The 12,667-nt window shown below is 46.0% G+C and overlaps 1 protein-coding gene across 1 annotated transcript in view; it reads left to right on the forward strand.

Moving 5' to 3' along the window:
* The window catches only part of LOC147727102 (solute carrier family 71 member 2-like), a 347,082-nt gene that overhangs the window by 188,632 nt on the left and 145,783 nt on the right, over nucleotides 1-12,667 (forward strand). The gene's annotated exons all lie outside the window — the stretch shown is intronic.

Below are 12,667 nucleotides of genomic sequence, written 5' to 3' on the forward strand. Positions count from 1 at the left end.
GCGCCCTTTACCACGGCTGGCCTGAAGTAAACCTGGCAGGCAAAAATGTGTTTCATTAAAGCCTGAGCTTTTTCCAGAGAAGTAAAGGTGGAGACTAACTTCCCAATTTTTTTTAATAATGGGTCCTCGAACAGTCCCCCTTGTGCAATGAAGACTCTAGATCTCTCAACCTAAAACTCAACTCAAAAACACAATGGAAAGGAGCCTTGGTTTACCGTCCACCTGGACCCAATGCTGGCTTTTCCCTTGCTCTCACTGAACTACTAGCCCCCTATTTGAAAGCTAAGGAAAACTTCCTTTTACTTGGAGATTTCAATTTTCATACTGACATTGCTGACCATCAGGGTACCAATGCATTTCTTTCTGACCTTGCTTTGCTAGGTTTACACCCTAGAAATAGTGGCCCCACTCATTCAGGTGGTCACACATTAGACCTGATCCTTACTACCCAACCTAATGTCCATTGCCATCCCCCTAAACATATTAATTGGTCGGACCATAAACGTATTGACTTCTCCATACCACACCTATCCAACTCCACTAACCGCCCGGCTACTCACTCTATTAAGCGTAGGCCATGGCACAAAATCACTCTTCCCAAACTCACTCAAATTTGGGAACAGCCTCCACTTACCAATCTCGATAACATTGACACTGCTCTCTCCATGTTCAATTCTACGCTGATGACAGCTATTGACTCTCTAGCTCCACAGAAAAATGCCAAAAAACCCACTATAGCGAAAAGGGAAACATGGTATACGGAAGCTCTCAAAAGTGAAAAGAAGAAATGTAGAAAAATGGAAAAATTGTGGAGACGTACAGGTAATAGGGAAGACAAGAGCTACTACCTGGAGGCCATGTCCTCCTACTACAAAAATGTCAAAAAAGCTAGGAAAATGAGTCTGGCCACTCAAATTGCAGCAACTCTACTAGAGAGTTATTTAAAATCATTCAAACTTTCACTAGTCCTGAAGTATGTGAAAGTCCAGACAACTTCACCCAAGAACTATGCAATGAAATATCTCAGTTCTTTGAGGAAAAAATTGAAGCAATATATAAAAAAATCACTACAGTCTCTGACACTCTGGGGACTGAGGTCCCTGAAACTGCCCCGCAACTGACTTCTGGTGAAACTCTTCTGGACATCCCAATAATAACTACTAAGGACCTGACCACTCTCATTAACCAAACTAAATCTGGTTCTCCCTCTGATCTGATACCAGCTAAACTCATCCCCCCGCTAATCGAGATATTGGGTCCTCATATTCAGAACCTACTTAATTTGTCTTTTGCCAAAGGCCAACTTCCATCTGCCTGGAAGGAAGCGGTAGTGAACCCTATTCGCAAAAATTCCACCTTGCCCTGGTCTACACTCTCCAACCTTCGCCCGATTTCTCTCCTTCCCTTCATCAGCAAACTGGCAGAGAAGCACGTCAACACCACCCTCTCCAATTTCATCGAAGCGACAGGGGGCCTGGACCAATCCCAATCTGGATTCAGGCCCAACCACAGCACTGAATCAGCCCTCCTCTATGTGACAGATCAGATCAAAATGTCACAAGATAGAGGGGGCACTATGATTCTAGTGCTGTTGGACCTGTCCGCAGCCTTCGATACCATGTCTCATAACACCCTACTGAACCGGTTGCAGGGAGTAGGAATCGGAGGCGTAGCACTATCTTGGTTGGAGAGTTTCCTCGCCGGGAGATCACAATCTACCAGCCTGGGCCCCTTTCGTTCCATCTCAAGGGGGCTCACGAAGGGGGTGCCACAGGGCTCATGCCTTAGCCCTACATTGTTCAATGTCTATGTGGCCCCCCTTGCTGAGATTGTGCGGAAATACGGGTTCATACCGGTCTCCTACGCTGATGACACTCAGCTCCTCTACCCTTTCAGCTCCCTTGACCCTAAAATCAAGGGGAATTTTGCTGAGGGTATGAGAGCGGTGTCACACTGGATGGCGAGGAACTGCCTCCAGTGTAATGTAACAAAGACTGAGGTCTTGCTCTTTGGCAAAGCAAGTATCCTTTGGACCCCTGACTGGTGGCCACTCGACCTTGGCCCAGTACCTGTACCCAAAACACATGTTAAAAATCTTGGAGTGAAGTTTGATCAAAAACTGACCATGAAAGAACACACCAACTACATCGCGGGTCTGTGTTTTCACACCATTGGTCTACTCAGGCGTGTCTTTCCTTTTCTTCCTGCCACATGCAGAAAGACACTTGTACAGGCCTTGGTAACCAGCCGCCTGGACTACTGTAACGGCCTGCTGACATTAGCCAGTACGGATGCAGTAGGCCGTTTACAGGTGGTCCAGAATACGGCAGCCAGATTGGTCATGGGTGCACCTGCCAGGACTCCTTCCAAGCCCTTGCTGAAAGAACTGCACTGGCTTCCCATACGACAGCGCATCCACTTTAAGATCTGTTGTACGGTACACAAATGTCTGTATGGAGCAAGCCCTAAATACCTAGCCCAGTCTCTTGAACTGTACCAGCCTAGCAGGTCCCTGCGCTCCTGCAACCAAGCCCTGTTAAAACCTCCCAACACAAAGAAGACTAGACATGGTGACCGTGCTTTCTCCGCTGTTGGTCCTGCCCTTTGGAACAACCTTCCCATTAACCTAAGAACCACAATAAATCACTTGTCCTTCAGAAAGGCATTAAAAACCCTTCTTTTCCAAGAAGCATTTCCATCCACATAAACCTCAGGCTGCTCTACCTAATAACCTTCTTAGCTGGCAAAGCGCGGAGATACCCTTTCGGGATTGATTCCTGCGCTATATAAGAAATTAAATAAATAAATAAATAAACCTGGGGTCCACCTTCATGAGGAGAAATCCTCTGCGTTCAGTGAACAAGACACATTTGCCGTTAACTAAGAAGAGGATTGCGCGCTGTGCCCAGCCGGACAAGATTTAAGGAGAACAGAGAGAACCAGACTGTTTGCCCTTGTCAGCCATACCCAGGATTTCTGTGGGCAGACCAGTAATATCCAACAGTTTATCCTGGCTAGATTGCCAAGAGTGGTTGCTGCCTTTCTTGGGATCGCAAATGTACTTTCCTAAGAAAGGGTCCATTCTGGCATGTATTTCTGGGGTCAGAGCTACCTTGCCGTCGAGTGAGAGACGCAGGCATTACTACTTTAAGGGTTTCCTTAACCTCCTTGCCACATATGTCACGACCTTCTCCGACAGGGACCATTTTGAAGAAAAGTGGGCGCATCAGGTCTTCTGGATCCAACATCTGAGGGGAGGGTGTGTGTCCTTGTGTCTAAAGCCTGATGCTGTAGCCTAGATGGGCCTGAGCCTCTGGCCGATTTCTCGTTGGAGTTATCCATGTGGGGAGTCGTCCTATACTGGGAGGGGGGTTGTGCCTACTGTGTTCAACTGGGCCTCAGCCTAATGCTGCTCTGTACCCAGTGGGGTAGGAATCTTTGACCAATGGGGTACTTGAGGGGGGGGTACCGATTCAGGTAGGAATGCCAGTTTTAGGCGATCAGAGTTGTCCATATCAACACCCTGTACATGCTTACATTTGACCTCAACCTTTAGATTTGTTTTATCTGGGAACCCCTGCCTGCTACGAGGGATTTTGTGGGCCTGACAGAGGATCCATCAAGATAAGTGACTCTGGGTAGCAGTAGGTTGGCTGCATTAGTCTGCACTTCAGGGGAGCGATGGCAGAGGGGACGGCATGATGGATTGACCCATCCACTGCGTCGCAGAATTGATTGTGACCACGCCAAGACACCGTTTGTATTCGTGCGCTCTTATAAATTTCATTAACATTAACATTGTCAATTGGAAGATACAGAGTGTTTGTTTCCTCCTACATCTAGTCAAACTCTGTATGTTGCACTGTCACCCTACTAATTTTGGATTATGTTTGTGTAGACAGACTAAGGATGCAATTGGAGCTGAAGTACAGCGAGTAGAGGAACCAAAAAAATGAGTCTGAGGCCTGGGTCAATGCGCCCTTTTAATTTCTTGGGCTTTTGCACCTTGGCTGTCCCTCCGGGATATATGCACATCCGGATTCCTGCGTTCCCAATACATCCCCCTGCTGCCGGGGCTTCAGAGTGAAATTACTTGTTTTGATGCTGCCTGATTATATTCCCTGATGTTTATTTAGACTGTTAGAACATTGGAATGTTGGGAGCTCCATTGCAGACAATGGAGTGCTCCCTGCTTCTACGGGCCGGTAAAGGCCTGATCAGCAGCATTCCAATGTTCTACAAAGGCTTCTCGAAGCTCGAGGGGATTTATATCTCCTCGAGCTTCGAGAACCCTTTGTTTAATTTGTTAGAACATTCTGCCCTCTAGTGGCAGAATGTTCTAATAGCCTTATATCGATCAACAAAGGGAGCGACAGGGTTCAAGGGCACTCTTGGTCCCCGATCAATAGATACAAAAACAAAGGAAGAGTGTCCGTCAGTAAGGCGTGAGTGTGATCGAGATAGCACGTGTAGATGTAAGGCCAGCTGTAGTTGGTCAGAGGGCTGGGCTAACTTTCAAGAAAAAACTCATTATTTCTTCAAGAAACCCTCACTCACCCTAGTGGTGACATGCTTCATCATCGGGTCCACTCGGGAGATCGAGTACCTCCCGAGTGTGCTACGACGCCAGGAGACTGCGGAGCAGGTTGTTGTGAGAGTGAAATGTGAAAAAAGGTGTAGTTAAAAATGTCAGCGGTTGTACCAAAAAATCATTTATTCGCTGGTCAACTTGACATATTAAAATTAAAGGCTATGTGCAGGGAAACTATCCAAAAGAAATACAGGTGTTTCCCTGTTAGGGGAAGGTCAACATGTTTCTGCCCTTTAAGTGTGTGAGTTTACAGGGCTTTCGTCAGGACCAGTAAGCGGGTGTTACCTCAACAGGTATAGGCGCGCTAAGGCCTACCCTGCCGTAGGTTGTGAAAGTTAAAAACAGTGGCACTATGTGTAAAAATAAGTGCGTGGAAATACAAACCAAAAGGCTTGGGGATTTACCTCTGTTGCGAGGAGCCCAGAAGTTTGTATTCAGTATGAACCACGCCCCATAGATTCAGAGGGGGGGTGGGAGCGACAATGGCACACCGCCCGCAACGCTCAGCACCCTCTCGGCACCTAGCTGTCCCCGCTGGATCTCGCGGGGACAGCTAGGGGACAGCTAGGTGCCGAGAGGGTGCTGAGCGTTGCGGGCGGTGTGCCATTGTCGCTCCCACCCCCCCTCTGAATCTATGGGGCGTGGTTCATACTGAATACAAACTTCTGGGCTCCTCGCAACAGAGGTAAATCCCCAAGCCTTTTGGTTTGTATTTCCACGCACTTATTTTTACACATAGTGCCACTGTTTTTAACTTTCACAACCTACGGCAGGGTAGGCCTTAGCGCGCCTATACCTGTTGAGGTAACACCCGCTTACTGGTCCTGACGAAAGCCCTGTAAACTCACACACTTAAAGGGCAGAAACATGTTGACCTTCCCCTAACAGGGAAACACCTGTATTTCTTTTGGATAGTTTCCCTGCACATAGCCTTTAATTTTAATATGTCAAGTTGACCAGCGAATAAATGATTTTTTGGTACAACCGCTGACATTTTTAACTACACCTTTTTTCACATTTCACTCTCACAACAACCTGCTCCGCAGTCTCCTGGCGTCGTAGCACACTCGGGAGGTAATCGATCTCCCGAGTGGACCCGATGATGAAGCATGTCACCACTAGGGTGAGTGAGGGTTTCTTGAAGAAATAATGAGTTTTTTCTTGAAAGTTAGCCCAGCCCTCTGACCAACTACAGCTGGCCTTACATCTACACGTGCTATCTCGATCACACTCACGCCTTACTGACGGACACTCTTCCTTTGTTTTTGTATCTAATAGCCTTATAGCCCTTCGTTGCAGGGCTATACCCGCTATTAAAGTCCCGCTGTCTCGTTAAAGTCCCTCGCCTTAGGCTCGGGCCTTTAACGATTCAGCGGGCCTTTAATACCCGGTATAGCCCGCTACGGCGGGCTATAAGGCTATAATACAGCACGGGCAAAGCTCTTGGTGCAGTCACACTGCTCTGATTGAAATGGAGTATTGTGCACCTTCAGAGAAGTCTGTTGCGCGCCTCTGTTACCTGTAAACTTTATTGAGAGCACCCTCCAGGGTGACAGGGGTTATCATCATGCTAAGCAGCTACAAGTAAGTAAAACGCCGGTCTCACGACTCCCCTACTGTCCGGAAAAATAAGCAAGTAATTTACAATTCGAAAACACTGTGCATTTAACTTGATAAAACTCAGGAGAAGGGAGGCACTTATCTTGTGGCTGTGGAGCGGCGAAGAAAGAGGGGATTTAATAATAAAAGAATGACTAATATTGGACTCTCAGTATTTCCATTGGCTGATGGTTTTATTCGTCCTTCTATGTTTGGAAAGAAAGATAGTTTTTGTTGATGTTGAACAGGGCTGCTGTGAAAAAAAAGCGAAGAAAGAAAGCATAATGCACCCCGCTGGTCCTGGCATAGAATTGTAAATGTAAAGCCACCTACATGGAACTCAAGAGCCTTTGGCATGAAAACATACTTAATATTCTCGGAGGAGCTAGTCCTACACTGTTGCATTATTTTGTGTAGTTTTTATTTACCATTAATCACCCGATAACTGGCAGCTGTTTTTTTAATACAGGTAAAATTCTGAGATATGTCTTTAATCAGCTTATTTGCTTTTTGTCAGTTTTTTATACATTTTCATTTAGGGTATTTGAGATCCTGTAAATGTTAGCTGTGTTGCCATGTCCAACTCTTATGATACAGTGCAGGAAGTAAATTAGACTCGTTGTGACTTTTCTGTTTTTAACCATGCAATATCCACTAATAAAGTGAGTATGAGAGCAAAATAAGCTTGTGTGACTCAGAGAACTATTTCACATGATGTGGCTTGGGAGGCAACAGTCAATGGTGCCCGGTCCTCTAACCCCCAGGTGCCAGCCTCCCTTCCAGTCCCCTCCACCCCAAAAAGAAATACCACAAAAAGTTTGACCCGCCCACTTTCAGGGCTTTCCACCCAAGAAAGTCAAAGTCCCATCAGAGCAGGTCACCTACCAGCTGTGGTATCTGCGCCCGACCATGGGGGCCATCAATGGCTGAAACAACAGTGCCACAAGAGTCCTAGCTGATGTTTGACTTTAAATCTGATCGCAGGGCCTTAAAGGGGGTTGCAGATTTGCTGCTGCACTTCCTCCTCCACTTGTCCCCATTCCTTAGCTACCTACTGGAACGAGGACCTGGTCCACGATCTCCTGGAACGTCAGTGATTCAACCGTGGGGTCAGCCACTCCTCTGAGCCCTCGGTCAGTGCCGGCCGCTCCAACAGTCAGACGTGACACCAGGTTCATGCATCCTCCGGAGTTTGGAAAAAAAAGAGTGGATTCCCCATCAATTGTCATAAGTGTAGCTAGAAACAAGAGTGTGTACTTCACTCCTACCCTCTGCAACTGAACCATCATGGCTGTATAGTTATTACAGTGCCGCTGCACCCCCACTGTAAAATCTAGGTATGCAATGATGACGCTGCCCTCAAACTGCCAGAGGCCTTTTGTTTAGAATAGTTGGAGAAGCAAGTCTCTGTCGCCATAATTGAGTAACTTCAACATCACGGGCCGCGGCAGGCTGTGAATATGTTCAATAGAAAAGAAATTCAGTACCCTACCAGCCAATCCTGTATACATCAACCACTTTCCAAAGAAAAGTTCAAAATTCGGGCCTTCGGAGTGCTCCAGACAAACCTACAAAGTGTAAATTATTGCATCCTTCACCTTCTGCTGCAAGGAGGTGATATCAGCCCTCATCCCCTGGATCTGTGACTCTAGTTTCAACAGTGTGTGATGCATCGAAATAAGGCCAGACTCCGTGTCATCCACCCTCCCCACCAGCCGCCAATGATCCGTGCAGAGTAGGACAGCGTCCAGGGAGGCCGGGTCTATTTTTTGTGTTCAGTATAGCCTGCAGGATCTGCTTAAACTGGCCTGAATGTTTGTCCAGGTTGGACAGGGGGACACAAGTTCACCTTTAATTCTGTATCTTACCCGTGCACTGTTCAAAGCCTGTCATTTAATTAAAATTGTCAGGGACCTTCATCTGTTTCAGGACCTCCCATGGCTTTTCCCTAGGGATTGAGTCAAATGCTGATTTTAAATCAACAAAAACACACACAGGTGACCCCTATCTAGTGTGTTCCAATAGATGCTTCAAAAGCGCATAATTTGATCTATACTGTACTGATGTTATTTCTGAAGCCGACCTGCAGTTCTGAAAGTATATATTTTGCATGGGCCTTCTCCAACAATTCCCCCTCGAGTAAGGTGACAAAATAACTTCCGTTAGGTGTTTATTAAACTGATTGGCCTGTAATTGATGGGGTGGTCTTTGTTACCAATTTTAAATCTCGGCACAATCTAGACATCCCACCAAGATCCGGGTAATGGGCCTCCTTCCAAGATAGATCGGAATAGCAGGTAAAAGTAAGGGCCCCAAAGGAGGGCTTCTGTTAAAACCGGTCCCCAAGGACAGAGTTGGAACCAGGTTTTTTAAGGGCAGGATTAACCTTTATTGCCTCTAGAATATTTGTAAGTGAGGAGGCCAGTGGAGTGACTTTCTGTGCAGGTGGGCGGACCCTGCTGTTATGGCTCTTGGCCTTTAGATAGTCTTGGCTGCATATACCCTCTTAAAATGCTCCACCCATATCGTTGGTTGCAAGTGATAATCAATACTGGAAACTGCATGGCGCTGCCATGAGCTACTATACCACGGAATGATTTGTTATCTTTTATCCTAACTTCTTCATCGTTCAATGTTTGCATTGATAATCAAACCATTTGTGTCAAAGATTAGAGCAGAAACAGGCATACCTTTTACCAATGAACCAATAACATTGTTAGCCAATGCTTTTCCCCCTGTTACTTATCTCGCCTACTGCCTCAATGAAGAAAGCTGCTCTGACAGTCAGAAGACAATGCGGTAGCCAACCTTAAAATAAATATTAGTAAATCAGAGATGCTAAATTTGACATTACTCAAAGCGAAGGAAGGGTGACTAAATTAACTTCAAACTCCTCTTTTCAGCAGACAGGCACATTGAATATTTAGGTATATCATCTTTCACCCCATTTGTGTAAGGCTTATTACCCACAACTACTGCTGGCTTTACTCAAGGATTTTAAGATATGGTCTCCACTTTCCTTGTATTGGCTGGGCAGAATTAATATTAATAAAATGCATATAGTCCCCAGACGTTTATATCTGTTCCCTGCTCTCCCAGTATTGGTATCGTTAAGAATTCTTCTCTGAACTTAGAACCTTAACATTGTGGTTTATCTGCTTTTGAAGCTCAGAGTGTGACTAGGATTCACTATGTTGAGGCTTCCCAAACTAGAAGGTGGCTTGGCTCTAACAGGATTCTTATTATATTACTGGGCAGCCTAAAGTGGGGTTGTAGATGATTGGTTTCTCAGAGCCGCAGATCAACACTGGCTGCCCTCGGATCAGATGATAGTTGGGCATACAATTTGGGATCTCAAGTTGAAGCCAAAAGTAGATAGACCCCCTAATGCCTACTTAAACCCTCCTATGAGAACCACTTTATTAGTGTGGGATATAGTTTGTAAGAAAACTGGACAAATTGCTCTTCCTTCTTCCTCACTTCTGTCCCCTTCAATAAAGCCTTTATGGCCTGGGCCTTTTGACAAATAGAGAATGGAGGATTACTTGAATACATCAGCTCTCTAAAGCAGGCAAGAAGTTCTGTCTTTTGATGCCTGTAAGCAAAAATTCCATGTTGAGACATAGGGTCTTGCACCAACCTATGTCAGAGAAATGTGTACATAATAGTGATGGATTCCGAAGGCTGAAACACCACACTATACAACATTTATTTACTAGCTGTGTCAACACAACTTCATTCATATAAATCATGATTGGCATCGTTTATTAAAAAATAGATATGACTGACTTTCTATGGGACTCTCTGGTGAGATGTATGCAGACATTCACCTAGCATTGCGAGTATGGAGGCACATTATAAGGTAGTGTTTGACTGGTAAATGTACCTAATCAAATCACATACATTTCACCCGCACACAAACGACTTATGCTGGAGGGGCGGAGGACTTAGGAGGTACCTTAATCACATTTGGTGGGAGTGTATGATAATTAGGATATATTGGGATAAAGTGCTGGCTGCAATGAAAACTATTTTGGTCTACCCTCTCCAGACAGACTTTTCCTCCATTATCCTGGGTCTGAGCCCCCCTGCTTTAATTATCAAACAAAAGTTGACCAACCTATAATATAAAATTGCCTGGGAGCTGCCATAGTTTCTCTTGCAACTTATTGGAAAAAACAGAACCACCACCTGCAACATTAGGGCACTTACAGCTGTAGAGCATTTTAGCAAAGGCACAACTGTATGCACCGCTTTCAGAAGTGTGGGGCTCTTTTGAAGCAGTTTGGCAACCACTATTGCTCGAAATACCTGTCTTTAATGGAGTGCAAAGGGAAATATTTTTCTATGATATAATGCCCTGTCAGCATAGTTTCTAAAATCAATGAAAAAAGAATAAACACGACTTGGGATGGATGGATGGCCAACCTTCACGAAGGGATGAAAGAGGTAGCCGAATGGATGAAGAACAGCCGCCTGAAACTGAACTCGGACAAGACGGAAGTCCTCATCCTGGGATCCTCACCCGCCGCTTGGGACGACTCCTGGTGGCCCCCCGCCCTAGGCAGCGCACCCAAACCAACAGACCACGCACGCAACCTGGGCTTCATCCTGGACTCCTCCCTCTCCATGACGAGACAAGTCAACGCCGTCTCCTCGTCGTGCTTAAACATCCTGCGCATGCTACGTAAGATCTTCCGGTGGATCCCCACCGAGACCAGAAAGACGGTCACCCAGGCCCTCGTCACCAGCCATCTGGACTACGGCAACTCCCTCTACGCCGGAACCACCACCAAACTCCAGAAGAGACTCCAGCGGATCCAGAACGCCTCCGCACGACTCATCCTGGACATCCCCGTCGCAGCCACATCTCCGGACACCTGAGAGACCTGCACTGGCTCCCGGTCAACAAGAGAATCACCTTCCGACTCCTCACCCACGCACACAAAGCCCTACACAACCAAGGCCCACGATACCTCAACAGCCGCCTCAACTTCTACGCTCCCAAACGCCTGCTTCGATCGACCGGCCACGCCCTCGCCGCCGTCCCCCGCATCCGACGAGCCACCACAGGGGGATGGTCCTTCTCCTACCTCGCCGCCAAGACATGGAACTCCCTCCCCACCCACCTGCGCCTGACCCAGGACCACCTCGCCTTCAGGAAGCAACTCAAGACCTGGCTGTTCGAGCAGTAGCGGACCCCCCTCCCCCAGCGCCTTGAGACCCTCTGTGTGAGTAGTGCGCTATATAAATGCGATGATTGATTGATTGATTGATGGCTACTGTGTGTGTGCGTGTGTGTGTGTGTTTGTTTGTGTGTGTTTTTCTTGATGTGATGCATTGTCTCTAAAATCTGTGAAAAAAAGAATAAACACAACTGTGTGTGTGTGTGTGTGTGTGCGTGTGTGTGTGTGTGTGTGTGTGTGTGTGTGTGTGTGTGTGCGTGCGTGTGTGTGTGTGTGTGTGTGTATATATATATATATATGTTTACCAAGTCCGCTCAGAAGTGCTGCCTGAGGCCCCGAGGGAGGTGGCACCAATGCCGGCCGAGCACGCCGGTAATGAAGTTCCAAAGTTTGCAAAGCAGTAACGGTGCTCTCAGGTCACAAACAAACAACGCGACTCCAAATGCAGCTCCAAGGGTGTTTATTCACCTAACAACAACATGTTTCGGCTGCGGACAGCCTTGATCACGTTAGGGTGCAAGTCAGTTTCAAATCTACTTAAAGACATCGAGTGAACATAGAAACAGGACTTCCATATGTGTTTACGAAATCATATAGTAAATCAGGCAAAACATATGTAACCATGACACCAAACTGCAAGCAAATTATTGGCAGGCTAATACATGGTATTGTGCAAATAATGAAGTAATAAATTAAACAATACATGAAAATGTCGAATTTTCGGGCATTACGAGATAGACATAATTTCCGTGTCTAAAACTTAATGTTTAATATTAAGTTTTAGACACGGAAATTATGTCTATCTCGTAATGCCCGAAAATTCGACATTTTCATGTATTGTTTAATTTATTACTTCATTATTTGCACAATACCATGTATTAGCCTGCCAATAATTTGCTTGCAGTTTGGTGTCATGGTTACATATGTTTTGCCTGATTTACTATATGATTTCGTAAACACATATGGAAGTCCTGTTTCTATGTTCACTCGATGTCTTTAAGTAGATTTGAAACTGACTTGCACCCTAACGTGATCAAGGCTGTCCGCAGCCGAAACATGTTGTTGTTAGGTGAATAAACACCCTTGGAGCTGCATTTGGAGTCGCGTTGTTTGTTTGTGACCTGAGAGCACCGTTACTGCTTTGCAAACTTTGGATATATATATATATATATATAATCTCCACAGCCTTGGCTCCAAACTTGTAGTCCAATGGCGCTCTTGTCATCGGTGCTGACTACAAAGCAGAGCCCCGCTTTCGTATAATCCACAAATCTATCCACTGATAGAGCAA

Source organism: Lissotriton vulgaris, chromosome 3_1 (assembly GCF_964263255.1).
Source record: "Lissotriton vulgaris chromosome 3_1, aLisVul1.2, whole genome shotgun sequence".
NCBI lineage: Eukaryota > Metazoa > Chordata > Amphibia > Caudata > Salamandridae > Lissotriton > Lissotriton vulgaris.